The following is a 15,462-nucleotide window of genomic DNA, read 5'->3' as shown; positions in this document are numbered from 1 at the left end:
TTGCTAATTTCTGCCGTTCCTGCCCTACCTGTCAGTTAACTTCTCTTGTATGCAACTTCTGCAGTCCACTAGTGCTGTTACCAATTATAGAGGTCTCATTTGACTGGATTGCTATGGACCTTGTAGGACTTCTAATTAAGTCCGCCAGAGGCCACAAATGCATCTTGGTGGTCATGGACTATGCAACACAGTACCCGGAGGCGGTAACACTGAGGAACTCCTCAGCCAGGAGTATAGCATGAGAGCTAGTCCATATTTTCTTCCGGATGTGCCTGCCCATGGAGATTCTGACGGACCAAGGAACACGGTTCATGTTCAAGGTAATTGGAGAGTTTTGTAAGACCCTCTAGATTACCCAACTCAGGGCATCTTTTGCAGGCAGACGGCCTCATGGAACGGTTCAACAAGACCTACCTTGAAATCTATGCTGAAGTTGGTTGTGGAGAAGGATGGCCGGGACTGGGATTGCCTGTTACCATATCTACAGTTCTCCATTTGAGAACTCCCACAGGCCTCTACGAAGTTCTCGCCGTTCGAGCTGTTATACTGATGGCACCCTCAGGGACTTCTGGACATTGCAAAGGAGACCTGGGAAGCAGAGGTAACACCCCACCGAATTGTGATTGAATATGTGGCCTAAATGCAGAACAGGATAGCGAGTGTGATGTTGATTGTGAGGGGGAGCCTCCTTCAAGTATAAGAGGCCCAGGCAAGGGTCTACAAACAGTTGGCAAGACTGAGACAGTTTAGCCTTGGAGACCTGGTGTTGGTGCTGATCTCCACTGTGGAAAGTAATTTCCTGGCCAAGTGGCAAGGGGCATATGAGGTGGTTGAAAAGTTGAGTGACATCAACTACGAGGTCCATCAACCAGGGAGAACAAAACCGTACTAGGTGTACCACATTAACCTGCTGAAACCATGGTGATACAGGGATCTGATGGAAACAACATGCCCTGGGACAAAACCTGAAGCCAGGGTCAAGGATGTTACAGTTGCACAATTCACTATGGTCAGCCCAGACAGTGCTTTGAGATGCTTCACCAGAACTTGGACCAGTTTATGGAGTTACCAGGATGCACACAGGTTGTGAGGTGAAAAATCCTGACTGAACCGCATGTGAGGTTGAATCAATAGCCGTATCAAATTCCTGAAGCCCACTGCGAGGTGATCTCCAAGTAGGTGAAGAGAATGTTTAGCCTGGGCATCATCAAGGAGCCAAAGAGCAGCTGGTCTGGCCCTATTGTCCTTGTGCCCGAAACTGTATGCAGTGATGCTTCTGTAGTGACTGAAGGAAGCTAAATGAGATGTCCAAGTTCGACGCCTATCCGATGCACCGGGTTGATCAGCTCATTGAGAGGCTAGGGCCATATATGGACCTAACAAAATGGCACTGGCAAATTCCCCTTTCCCCATGTCCAAAGGAGAAGATGGCCATCTCTTCACCTGATGGGTGTTTTCAGTATGCAGTTCAGACAAAAAAGGGCCCCATCTACTTTCCAGAGGGTCATGGACCGGATCCTAGCCTCTCACAAAAACTAAGCTGCCGCTTATCTGAATGACATTGTGATCTTCAGCCCGGATTGTGGAAGTCATCTGCAGAAGGTCCAGGCAGTACTAAATACACTTAGGCTGGCAGGGTTTACCATAAACTCAAAGAAGTGCGACCTGGTGAAAGAAGAGGAAAAATACTTGGGCTATATCATAAAGCCGCAAATAGGCAAGATGGAGGCAATTGAAAAGTGGCCACAACCAGTCTCCAAAAAGCAGGTCAGGGCATTTCTGGGATTTGTGGAATACTATTGGCAATTTATCCCGAATTTCACCATGAAATCTGCCCTTCTGACGGATCTTCACAAGGGCACAAAGATGTCGATAGCCAAATGGTCCTCTGAAGCAGGGATGACATTCAAGGAATTGAAGCTTGCCCTGTGAAGACAGCCAGTCTTGTTCGCACCGGATTTCATTAAGGAGTTTATGCTCTGGACGTCTCTGATGCTGGGATGAGAGCTGTGTTGTCTCAGGAGATAGATGGGGATAAACATTCAGTCCTATACTTGAGTAGGGAACTCTTCTCCTTTGAAATGAACTATGCCATCATAGAAAAGAGTGCTTGACAATCAAGTGGGCAGATGACATAATGAGATACTACCTGCTAGGCAGGAAGTTCAGGCTAGGGTCAGATCATGTGCCCCTGAGATGGATGAGGGAAAGGAAGGGGGAGAATGCCCATTTGACTAGATGGGTTTTAGCGCTCCAGGACTTTAATTTTGATGTTGAAGACAGTCCAGGGAAGCTGCATGGGAGTGCAGGTGCCCTGTCCAGACTCCCCTGTTTAGCAAGTGGGTGCCAATTCACTCGGCTTTGGACAGAGGGGGGGATATGTAACAAAGTCACTGGTAAAATACTCAAAGGGAGATTTGTGTTGCTGTGCTTAATGGCGTCAGTAAGTTAAAATCCAGATATTTTCCTCCAGCACATTTAGTGCTGTGAGGGATTAAGAGGTAATTTGTTTAATTGGCTGGGATTTCTGTGGACAACCATAGAGCAGGAGGGAGGTTGTCCACCTTATCTCCACCCAAGGGAGTGGTCGGGAGCTTTAATAGCTGGGCTCCATAGGCAGTCATTGTTCAGCATGGAAGGAGAGAGGAATTCCAGGAAAGTGTTGATCCTAGAGCTAAACTGAACCAGGAGGTTTTGCTAATCTTGAACGTGGCGGATTCCCACAACTGCAGAGACTGTGAGGTACTATTTTGTCTTGCTTATCTTGTTTTGCCCAAAGGTCTTTATTTATTTTTGGTGTATGTTGGTTTATGCTGCATATCCAATAAACCAATGGACTATTTAAAGAGACAGTGTGCCTGTGTCTACCTCAGTGCACAGCCTAGTGAGCCGATCTGCCACACTATTTGCTAATGTCCATTATGGAATCATGGAAAAGACTGTGTCCTTTCTGCATTCTAGAGATTTCTCCAATATCCGATCAAGGGACCTGTGGCTCAATATAATCTACAAAAAAAAAAATCAACTATAGCGAGAATTATGAACAAAAAAAATGTGAGACATAACAAGTATAAATTTTATTATAAACTAAAAATGCATTCTACCTATATGTATATGTTAATATTTGATTAGAGATGATCGAATCTCCCAATATTCTATTGAGACAGATCTACTCAAATTTAGCCAGCAGACTTCATTCAGTTCTAATAAATTTGGTCAGAATCGATTTTAATGTGAGGGGACGAAAGAGGGCTGAAAAGAATAAAAAACAAAGCTTTGGGTTCGCCTTTTCTAATCTAGCTTTCTATTATTCTGTTGCACTATTCTAATACTATGGGATCTGATGTAACACATGAGGCCAATGATAGGAATCAAACTGGTCACACCATCAGATCGGATCAACAAAAGAACATGAGAACTAGGATGATGTCAGTGGAATAGGTATATCAACAGAAGAACGATGAGCATAATGTGTCTTTGTACTTGAACCCTTTCTTAACCCTCAAAATAATACAGCAAAATTGGGATCGAACTGCTGGTTATATGCAAATTTAATCTCGAAAAAATTCAGACTGCTGCAAACCTGAATTTGCTGCAAATCAGTTTGCTTATCTGTATAAAGGTACTGTCACACTTAGCGATGCACCAGCGATCCCGACCAGCGATATGACGCGGTCAGGATCGCTGGTGCATCGCTAAGTGGTCGCTAGTGAGCTGCCACACAGGCAGATCTCACTAGCGACATCGCTGGGGATGGGGGTCGCTACTTACCTGTCACACCAGGCGATCCTGCGTCCTCCCGCCCGGCTGCACGCGTTGCTCGTCGTCACAGCAGGAAGCACCGCAGGAAGCTGACGACGAGAAACAGTCCTGGACGTTCTAGCGCGATCAGCGATAAGCAGCGGGGGAGCGGGTCGTAGGTAAGTATCAGGCACAGCGATATCGCTAACAATATCGCTATAACGTCACAAGTTATAGCGATATTGCTAGCGATATCTCTTAGTGTGACATGCCCTTTAGTCTATCTATCTACCTATCTATCTATCTATGTGTCTGTCTGTCTATCTGTTTACTGAACATCTATCCGCTTCCTATTTTCTTTATCTTTTTGCTTCCTTTTATCTTTCATTCTTTATTTCTCTCTTACGTTATTTATTTCCTTCTTTCTTCCTTTCTCTCTTTTTTCTTTCTTTTGTTCATTCTTTTTTTCTCTTTTTCTCTGATATTCTTTCTTCTCTCTTTTTTGTTTCCTTTCCTTTGTTTCCTTTTATCTATTTATCTGCAAACAACAGAATAAACAATCCTCTGTTTGCGATAAGACGTATGCAAACAATGAATATATGAAATCTGGATTTTATTTCTACTAATTAGAATATACACATTAAACCAAGCTTCTTACGTAGCGCACAAATTGACAAATTCATGAGAGCCCATTAGCCACGACAAGGCATAACTTTATTTAATGGGACTCAAAACTAATATTTATCAAGTAGTGCACAAATTGACAAATTCATGAGAGCCCATTAGCCACGACAAGGTATAACTTTAATGGGACTCAAAACTAATATTTATCAAGTAGTGCACAAATTGACAAATTCATGAGAGCCCATTAGCCACGACAAGGTATAACTTTAATGGGACTCAAAACTAATATTTATCAAGTAGTGCACAAATTGACAAATTCATAAGAGCCCATTAGCCATGACAAGGTATAATTTTATTTAATGGGACTCAAAACGAATATTTATCAAACATGCATCTCCCGATCTAAAAACCAACAAATTTAAAGTGCTGGTAGGATACAGCAATAATTAAAAGCAGCCCGAGTCTGATGGGAGGAGCTTAGCCTTGCATAGAGGTGTCACAACCTCAAACAAAATACTAAAAATTGAAAACTGACCATCATCTTCAAGCAGAGTAGGTGGGAGCTGCTAGAGCTGTGAAGTATACAAACAAGTCCACACAGCAGCTATCTATTTATCTAAGTATCTCTCTATCTGTCTCTTCCACGATTTTTCAGTTTGTCTATCTCTTATGCTACATATGTTATCTATTTCGTATGTAGCAAGATGTACAAGGTCACTCCCTGCTATAACTTGCATAAAAATATATAAACCCTGGTTTAACATCTCTTGCAATGTCAAAGTAATTATATACAAGATGGGAGTGGAGGGGATTAAAATTTTATGCAATCAATTTTTTTCTTTGAACTTTTACTCATTTTCATTGAAATTACTGATAAAAAAAAGAATGTGTTGAGCAGATTCTATGACACGCTCACATGCAATTATTCTGCAATTCTAACAATTACACATACTTTTAAATGTCAAACAGGCAAACATTTACATAATCAACCTGATAGATTACAAGCCCATATGGCTAATTTAAATAAGGCACATAAAAATGGAACAACATGGTGAGGTTAAGATTTGATGTATATTAATCTCTTCTGATGATGAGGGGAAACGCAAAAATAATTATTATGGCACTTACTGCAAGGTTAGAACTTAATGGCCCATGAAAAGTGTTCAGTTCTACCGGGCATCAGAATGAGTATTTACTTTGAAGTCTGATGGGCTTTATATTCATAGCTGGTAGTTTGGCATTGATGACATGAGCCTGATCTTTGATTAATTTTTCTTCTTTTTTTTGCAATACATAAAAAATGTTCAGCAAAATCGAATGTCGCAGATCTGTCCAGTAGAGTCACTGCATATAAGTAACTTTCGAGAATGCAGTCAGATTCTGTGCTCTCCCTTGCATCTTTATTAGCAAGTGCCCCTTTGGAGACAGGTAAACACATCTGTCACTGATGACTAGTAAAGAATGATCTGTGCTCATCAGGTCACTAAAGCTCAAAGCGAAGTGTGGCCCAAATAAATTTACACATACTGGGTGCTATTACCTTATCCCACTAATTGCTTTATGCCACCGGGATTCACATTTCACATGCCAATTTACTCTTGTTTCTTCAGATTTCAAAGAAGACGGCAGACATTTAATCATACCGCTAACCGAGTTAATATTTTAGGCCGGCTGCCTGTGACCTTGTGAAACGTGCTGGGCTTCAAAAAATGTGTGGTGCGCCGAACGTATCCGTAAATGTTCAAGTTACTTGTCTTCTGAAGAGAGAGCAGGAGAACAGACAACTGTACACAGAAGATCCTCTAGTCCTGTCTTATTCCTTAAGGATATTTTTTAGGAAACTTTGGCGGGATTGTTGAGTTTGCAAAAGATTCAGGTTCACAGAGAGCGACATTTATCTATCGACAGCGAGGTTAATCTGTCAGGTCCATTATTAAAATGAGATAAGGGAAAGGCTTTATCTGAAATCGATCATTTTATCATGACTGGCTTCTCAGATCTCAAATAAAATCTTCTTTATTGTTGTCACTTGGAAGCGCTAATAATTTATTGTAAATTCCAACATTGTAACTTTGTGCTCTTGCTTTTCCCTCAGGCAACGAATGCAAAGCGGTTATGGAAATCACTTGTGTCCCAGAACACATTTTAAAATAGCATTCTCTATACAGTGATAAAAACAGATATGCTCCTATCTCCAGTCCCCTGACCTACTGACAGAGGCTGCGCTTTATGAAGTAAGTGGCATTATTACCTACAGCTATCCTTCTATAATCAATAATACATATATATCATCAATCTATCTATTTATCTGTTATCTATCAATCTCATATTGATCTATCCATCTACAATATTAACTATCTATTTATCTCTGTTATCTAACATCTATTGATATATTATCCATCTGTCTATCTATATATCTCTTATCTATCTCATCTCTATCTATCTATAGCGGGAGTCACACATAGCAATCTCGCTAGCGATATCGCTGCTGAGTCACAACTTTTGTGATGTAACAGCGATCTCACCAGCGAGATCGCTGTGTGTGACAGCGATCAGCGACCGGCCCCCCTGCCGGTATCGCTGATCGCTGTAAGAAACCTCTGGACATATTTTTCGTCGCTGGTCTCCCGCTGGCCAGCACGCATCGCTGCGTGTAACAGGCGGGAGACCAGCGATCAGCTGTAAAAAATAGAATTAAAATAAAAAATATTGTTATTCTCACCTTCCGACATCCCGTTCAGCCATCCTGCCTCTCTCCACGCTCCGGTCCCAGTGATCCTTTGCACGAATGACCGTGAGACTTTGCGCTCGCAAAGAATTACTGGGACCGGAGCGTGGAGGGAGGCAGGATGGCTGCGTGGGACGTCGGAAGGTAAGAATAACTATATTTTTTATTTTAATTCTATTTTTTACAGGAATGGCAAGCAATGCCAGGTGCTCGGCATCGCTGTGCTAATCGCTGGTGAAGCTGTCTGTATGACAGCTCACCAGCGATCACATAGAGACTTATCAGCGATCCTGACACCTTGATATCGGTGTCGGTATCGCTGGTAAGTCGCTATGTGTGACTCCAGCTTATATCATCTATCTATCTACAGTATACATTATCTAATTATCTATTTATCTCTGTTTTCTAACTATCATCAGCACAAACTTTGATTTTGTTACCACAGGCCAAAAAATTTTTGTATTTATTGTGTCAAAATAGGAAATTATTATATTTTCGTTCATGCGGTCTGATAAAAGTCAAAACTTGCATGGTAAATAGATAAAGACAGTCAAAAATCACTCAAAAAGGTTCAGAAATGAGTAGTTTTTCTAGACTTGCTGGTGTACTGCAAATTGCTTTCTCAAAGAAGCCCCCAAATGTAGTCCCCCATCATGTTTTTGTTATACTGTCCTTGGTAAGGATGTTCAAAGTCCAATATTTCTTAATGAAAGCACTCGCCTTGCTCCTCTGAGTAAGCTTCCATGTTCTCCTAGAACTTGTCAAGATGAGCATCAAGGATATGGACTTTGAGAGACATTCTGCTTCCCATTATGGCATAATTCTTTATGATAATCTGAACCAACTCCACATAGTTTTAAGCCTTGCGATTACCCAGGAAGCCAAAAAAAAAAAAGCCTTGCGATTACCCAGGAAGCCATGAACCACCGTAACGAAACTGTTCCAAGCTGCTTTCTCCATCCTGTTCAGCAGCTTGGTGAACTCATCACATTCTATGATCTTTTTGATCCACGGTCCGATGAAGATACCAACCTTGACCTTTGCCTGGGACAGCTTTGGAAAGAGGTCTTGGAGGTACTTGAAAACTGCTGACTTCTTGTCAAGAGCCGTGACAAATTGCTTGATGAGACCTAACTTGATATGCAGTGGTGGCATCAGCACCTTCAGAGGTTTTTCTATCAGTATGGCCATGTGAAGGCTTATTTTTTTGTGGGACGAGTTGTACTTTTGAACGACTCCATTGGTTTTAGCATGTTGTGTACTAGAAAACAGGAAAAAAATTCCAAGTGCAGTGAAATTGCAAAAAAAGTGCAATGTTGCGGTGACCAAATTAACGTAATTCTGGTGTTTTGACTTTTTTTGTCGCTATGCCGTTTAGCGATCAAGTTAATCCTTTTTTTTATTACAAGATCGGGCGATTCTGAACTTGGCAATACCAAATATGTGTATGTTTGTTTTTTTATTGTTTTATCTTGAATGGGGCAAAGGGGGTGATTTGAACTTTTATTTTTTTTATTTTTTTCATATTTTTAGGTTTTGTTTTTTTTACTTTTAGAATGCTTCACTAGTCTCCATGGGAGGCTAGAAGCTGCCATAGCTTGATCGCCTCTGCTAAATAGTGGTGATGCTCAGATCACCTCTATGTAGCGGAATTGCTGCATTGCTATGAGCGCCGACCACAGGGTGGCACTCATAGCAATCTGGCATCAACAACCACAGAGATCTTAAGGAGATTGTTATGCCGACACACCGATGACCCCGATCACGTGACGTGGTCAGCGGTGCGCATATTTCATGCCCGGTGGCTGGAAGCGCTTGTTAAATGCTGCTTTTAGCATTTGACAGAGGCATTTATCTACTTAATAGGTGCGAGTGGATCGTGATTCCACTTGCGTCTATTGCGGGCACATGTCAGCTGTTCAAGACAGCTGATATGTCCCGGCTTTGATATGGGCTCACCGCAGGAGCCCTCATTAAAGTGGGGGATACTGGCCGCGAACATACTATTCCATCCGCGGCCAGTAAGGGGTTAAACTGTACTAGATCTAAATCATTGAAATTCTACAAAGTAAAGCACTGCCATCTAAACAAGCAGCAATTGTTCACCTTACCTTACCCTTCAAGGGTTTTCATGCAACATTCGCATTTGAAATGAGGTGCCCAGGACTTGTCTTGATCCACGACAGACATGCCGAAATATGCCTTGTAGGCCTCGCACATCATACGACATGCTTTCACGGAATACTTTCTCGCTCTTGTCTTTATAAATTGTCCACACAAGTAGCAAAAAGCATCTGCTGGGCGCAAACCACCTCTTGATGCCATCTAAAACAAATAATTGCTCTTTAACTACAATTAGCTATTCTCTTTCTCAGCGATAACAGACCGAAATGTTGGTTTGAATCACCTGTGCTTTTATGCTTGTATGATTACTACTATTGAACAGTCCGAGAACGCTCTAAAAGTTTCTAGAAACTTCTAGAAAATTCTGGAAAGTTGTAGAAACTTCTGCACAATTCTAACATTTCAACAGTATTCTAGAAGACTACTCAGTATTGAATACGAATCGAGAATTTTCCCGAAAACAGATAAATTTAAAAAATTCATTGTCCTGATCACAAAAGCAAAGTTTTTGTGGAACAACAACTATTTTCTATTTGTCTTAGGCATAACGGGTTAGGAAAACACACTTTGGACCCAGGAACAAAAAATAAATGAAAATTTGTTACATAGCGTTATTTATATATATATCTATGTAGCTATCTATCTATTATCTATCTATCATTTATCTATACAGTATATCATCTATCTATTATCTATCCAGATATCTATTATCTATCAATCCTACAGTGGGGAAAAAAAGTATTTAGTCAGTCAGCAATAGTGCATGTTCCACCACTTAAAAAGATGAGAGACGTCTGTAATTTACATCATAGGTAGACCTCAACTATGGGAGACAAACTGAGAAAAAAAAATCCAGAAAATCACATTGTCTGTTTTTATTTTATTTTATTTGCATATTATGGTGGAAAATAAGTATTTGGTCAGAAACAAGCAATCAAGATTTCTGGCTCTCACAGACCTGTAACTTCTTCTTTAAGAGTCTCTTCTTTCCTCCACTCATTACCTGTAGTAATGGCACCTGTTTAAACTTGTTATCAGTATAAAAAGACACCTGTGCACACCCTCAAACAGTCTGACTCCAAACTCCACTATGGTGAAGACCAAAGAGCTGTCAAAGGACACCAGAAACAAAATTGTAGCCCTGCACCAGGCTGGGAAGACTGAATCTGCAATAGCCAACCAGTTTGGAGTGAAGAAATCAACTGTGGGAGCAATAATTAGAAAATGGAAGACATACAAGACCACTGATAATCTCCCTCGATGTGGTGCTCCACGCAAAATCCCACCCCGTGGGGTCAGAATGATCACAAGAACGGTGAGCAAAAATCCCAGAACCACGCGGGGGGACCTAGTGAATGAACTGCAGAGAGCTGGGACCAATGTAACAAGGCCTACCATAAGTAACACACTACGCCACCATGGACTCAGATCCTGCAGTGCCAGACGTGTCCCACTGCTTAAGCCTGTACATGTCCGGGCCCGTCTGAAGTTTGCTAGAGAGCATTTGGATGATCCAGAGGAGTTTTGGGAGAATGTCCTATGGTCTGATGAAACCAAACTGGAACTGTTTGGTAGAAACACAACTTGTCGTGTTTGGAGGAAAAAGAATACTGAGTTGCATCCATCAAACACCATACCTACTGTAAAGCATGGTGGTGGAAACATCATGCTTTGGGGCTGTTTCTCTGCAAAAAGGCCAGGACGACTGATCCGGGTACATGAAAGAATGAATGGGGCCATGTATCTTGAGATTTTGAGTGCAAACCTCCTTCCATCAGCAAGGGCATTGAAGATGAAACGTGGCTGGGTCTTTCAACATGACAATGATCCAAAGCACACCGCCAGGGCAATGAAGGAGTGGCTTCGTAAGAAGCATTTCAAGGTCCTGGAGTGGCCTAGCCAGTCTCCAGATCTCAACCCTATAGAAAACCTTTGGAGGGAGTTGAAAGTCCGTGTTGCCAAGCGAAAAGCCAAAAACATCACTGCTCTAGAGGAGATCTGCATGGAGGAATGGGCCAACATACCAACAAGAGTGTGTGGCAACCTTGTGAAGACTTACAGAAAACGTTTGACCTCTGTCATTGCCAACAAAGGATATATCACAAAGTATTGAGATGAAATTTTGTTTCTGACCAAATACTTATTTTCCACCATAATATGCAAATAAAATGAAAAAAAAAACAGACAATGTGATTTTCTGGATTTTTTTTTCTCAGTTTGTCTCCCATAGTTGAGGTCTACCCATGATGTAAATTACAGACGCCTCTCATCTTTTTAAGTGGTGGAACATGCACTATTGCTGACTGACTAAATACTTTTTTTCCCCACTGTATATCTATCTATCTATCTATCCCAAATCTATCTATTATCTATCATCTATCTATCTATTATCTATCTATCTATCTATTTAATATATAAAGCTCAAAGTGTGTATGTATGTGTGTGTGTATGTGTGTGTGTATGTGTGTATGTCCGGGATAGACATCCGCACCGTCGCAGCTACAGCCACAAAATTTGGCACAGTCACACATCTGGATCCCGAGAGCGTCCTAAGCTATGTTGTGAGGTGAAATTTTAACCCCGCGTGTTCCAATTCACCAAACAATTTTGCCCCTATCTATATACCTGGGGAAAAAGTGTGTGCGTGTCAAGCCCCGCCCCTCATTATGATGTCATAATGCCCCTATTTGCATACTGGGGAAACAGTGTGTGCGTATCAAGCCCCGCCCCTCATTATGATGTCACAATGGTTGCCATGGCGACACTGATGTCATCATAAGTTTCAGGCCCCGCCGCCCCTCATTATGATGTCATAATGGTTGACTATGGGATGGAGGATGTGTGATGGGTATATGGGCACTGGACTATGGGATGAAGGATGTGTGATGGGTATATGGGCACGGGACTATGGGATGAAGGATATGTATGATGGGTATATGGGCACTGGACTATGGGATGGAGGATATGTATAACGGGTATATGGGCACGGGACTATGGGATGGAGGATGTGTGATGGGTATATGGGCACGGGCCTATGGGATGGTGGATATGTATGATGGGTATATGGGCACGGGCCTATGGGATGGTGGATATGTATGATGGGTATATGGGCATGGGACTATGGGATGGTGGATATGTATGATGGGTATATGGGCATGGGACTATGGGATGGAGGATGTGTAATGGGTATATGGGCACGGGACTATGGGATGAAGGATGTGTGATGGGTATATGGGCACTTGACTATAAGATGGAGGATATGTATGATGGGAATATGGGCATGGGACTATGGGATGGAGAATATGAATGATGGGTATATGGGCACGGGACTATGGGATGGAGAATATGTATGATGGGTATATGGGCACGGGACTATGGGATGGAGGATGTATGATGGGTATATGGGCACTCGACTATGGCATGGAGGATATGTATGATGGGTATATGGGCACGGGCCTATGGGATCGTGGATATGTATGATGGGTATATGGGCACGGGACTTTGGGATGGAGGATAATTATAATTTGCTATAACTAACCACAGTTAGTTACTTTGCCCGGGCAGCGCCGGACTCTTCAGCTAGTTTATCTATATTTCATCTATCTATTATCTATGCATATATCTATTATCTATCAATCCTATATCTATCTATCTATCTATCTATCCCAAATCTATCTATTATCTATCATCTATTTATTATCTATCTATTGAATGAATAAAGGGATACTTTTTAGCCAATGCCCAAATGTGTAATTGTAGAATTAAAAGGAATGCAAAATTTGCTAAATCTTTTTAAATTTGGTGCATTCCTATTTATTGTGTTATTATAAAGTTGTTTTTGTATTGCGTTAACTAGTTTTCTATTCTGATACATATACAGATTGCTTAGGCTGGTTTCACATTTGTGTCTGTGCGCGCAGCGTTTGTTCCGCATAGATCCGCATGCATCATGTGCATCATGCATACATATAATTAACATGGTGTATGCAGGGACATGCATTTGTTTGCGTTCGCATGAAAATGCGTACAAATGCGTCGTTTCACGGTGTGTGGTGGTGTCCTGCGAACGCAACGTGTTGCATCTTTTTTATAGCATCAAAAATCCATCAAATATGCGCAGGCATGCGCTTGTGGATGAGTGCTTAAAAAATCCATTGCTGTCTATGGAAACGCACGTGTATGCAAGGACATGCGTAAGCTTGCGTTCGAAACGCATGCGTTTTTCACTTAATCATGTTCGGGAAATGAGACACTCCCATGGGGGGTGGCTTGTGTGAAGGAAATTCTCCAAACGCATGCGCTGAAAAAATGCAAACGCATGCAAACACAGCCTTTTTTGCTGTCATGCTTAAGCTGATGTGGATAAAAAACGCTGTGTAAACATGCGTTTGTATGCGTTTTGTCATGCGTTTGCGCATGGAGACGATACACTGCGCACACAAATGCTAATGTGAACCTAGCCTTAATGAATCTTGTCATAAAACGCTTGGGAAAGTTGCTTGAAAGTTGCTTGAAAGTTGCAGTTGTTGCTTGAGAAAGGCTCAGTGTGCATGAGCTGACACATTTCCTTGTGCCTTATAAGCTAATAGAGTATGTCTTTGCACATTTAATATTTGAGTGCTACTTTCCTTTTCCTTTTTTTATTTATCTATATCCCTTTTATCTAATTCAGCAAAATTGGAGTCAGCACACGATATAGAAGGTGAAAAAATAGTGATGGCCATTATGGGCTATTAAATAGCACTATTTTTTCACCTTCTATATGGTGTGCTGCCTTCAATTTTGTTGAATTGCATTGAAGGTTGGGTCTTTACCTGGGAGACACGTCACCCTAATTCTATATGCTAGTGCTGCATCTCTTTTACTTTCCCTTCTATCTAATCTATGTAATCTATTTATCTAGCTTTTAGGAATTTGCAGTGATTAACTTTAAATGGGTCCATTACTGCGTCAAAAGTCATGACCATGAGAGGAGTCCCTGTCACGCTGGTAGACCACGCAGACACTGTACACAGTGGATAACAGCTTGCATACAACTCTTTTATTCTTGTTACCCTTCATTGCTGCATTACTGATGTGTCCTTCATTACTCTTCTTCTTGGCTCAATATTTGCTCAGATGAATGATGTGAAATGTCCAGATTTGAAAAAAAACATGATTTTTCCATTTTATAAAGACATAATTTATGCAACACGGAACTATATCTGGCCACTCAGGGGTTGTGATGTGTTGAAGATTTTGCTTGCAAGTGACCATAATGTTTTCATTTATCAGTAGATGTGAAATTCATGGAAAGCTGAAGATGCAGATTAGATAGATAGAGATAGATAGAAAGAAAGGTAGAAAGACAGATACATCAGAATTCAGCAGCATACGGTGTGCCAAGATATATGCAAACACGTAAATAGAACCCATCACTTCAAGAAATACTAATCACTTGCAATATAGAGTTACTGGAGGTTCAGCTACAGGGAGAAAATCAAGTTTTTTCTCCCTGCACAACTCACTTCCATTCATTGGGGTGATGTAGGGAGCAGTTACAGTCACTGCTGACCATACAGTGAGGGCAGCCCTGGCACATTGATTAACAGCCTGTTCTACACACATTCACACTGTACAGAGCAGGTTGTCAGTTAAAGTGCAGGTGAAAGATAACAGCACTTTCATTGTGTAGTGAGCCTTGACTATAATCGCTCACAGTTTCGCTCTCAGCACTAGAAGTGAGCAGCTGCAGGGAGAATATATCTTCATTGTTCGAACTTCATATAAAAATCTCAGATGATTTTCATCTGTATTATCATCCACAGTCCATCCATGTGTTCATTTTTTAAATCTGTGTGACATCCATATTCCAATTTCAAAATTTAAAATATACAGGTGCTTCTCACAAAATTAGAATATCATCAAAAAGTTAATTTATTTCAGTTCAATACAAAAAGTGAAACTCATATATTATATAGAGCCATTACAAACAGAGTGATCTATTCCAAGCGTTTATTTCTGCTAATGTTGATGACTATGGCTTACAGCCAATGAAAACCCAAAAGTCATTATCTCAGTAAATTAGAAAAAATAGCAAAAAACACCTGCAAAGGCTTCCTAAGCATTTGAAAGGGTCCCTTAGGCTGTTTCAGTTGGCTCCACAATCATGGGGAAGACTGCTGACTTGACAGATGTCCAGAAGGCAGTCATGGACACACTCCACAAGGAAAGCAAATTTTGCAATTCATTTGGAAATCAAGGTC

The 15,462-nt window shown here is 41.2% G+C and overlaps 1 long non-coding RNA gene across 1 annotated transcript in view; it reads left to right on the top strand.

Moving 5' to 3' along the window:
• Positions 1-2,641: 2,641 nt before the first annotated feature.
• Positions 2,642-15,462, top strand: part of LOC141088625 (uncharacterized) — a 91,211-nt gene continuing 78,390 nt past the window's right edge. The window contains exons 1-2 of the long non-coding RNA XR_012231998.1: positions 2,642-2,742; positions 6,461-6,599. This is a non-coding gene — a long non-coding RNA (uncharacterized lncRNA). The remainder of the gene's footprint in view (positions 2,743-6,460; positions 6,600-15,462) is intronic.

Source organism: Dendrobates tinctorius, unplaced genomic scaffold (assembly GCF_039654945.1).
Source record: "Dendrobates tinctorius isolate UK_male_01 unplaced genomic scaffold, ASM3965494v1 ptg000039l, whole genome shotgun sequence".
Lineage (NCBI taxonomy): Eukaryota > Metazoa > Chordata > Amphibia > Anura > Dendrobatidae > Dendrobates > Dendrobates tinctorius.
The sequence above is the reverse complement of the archived record's forward strand: the minus strand, read 5'-3'. Positions and strand labels throughout refer to the sequence as shown.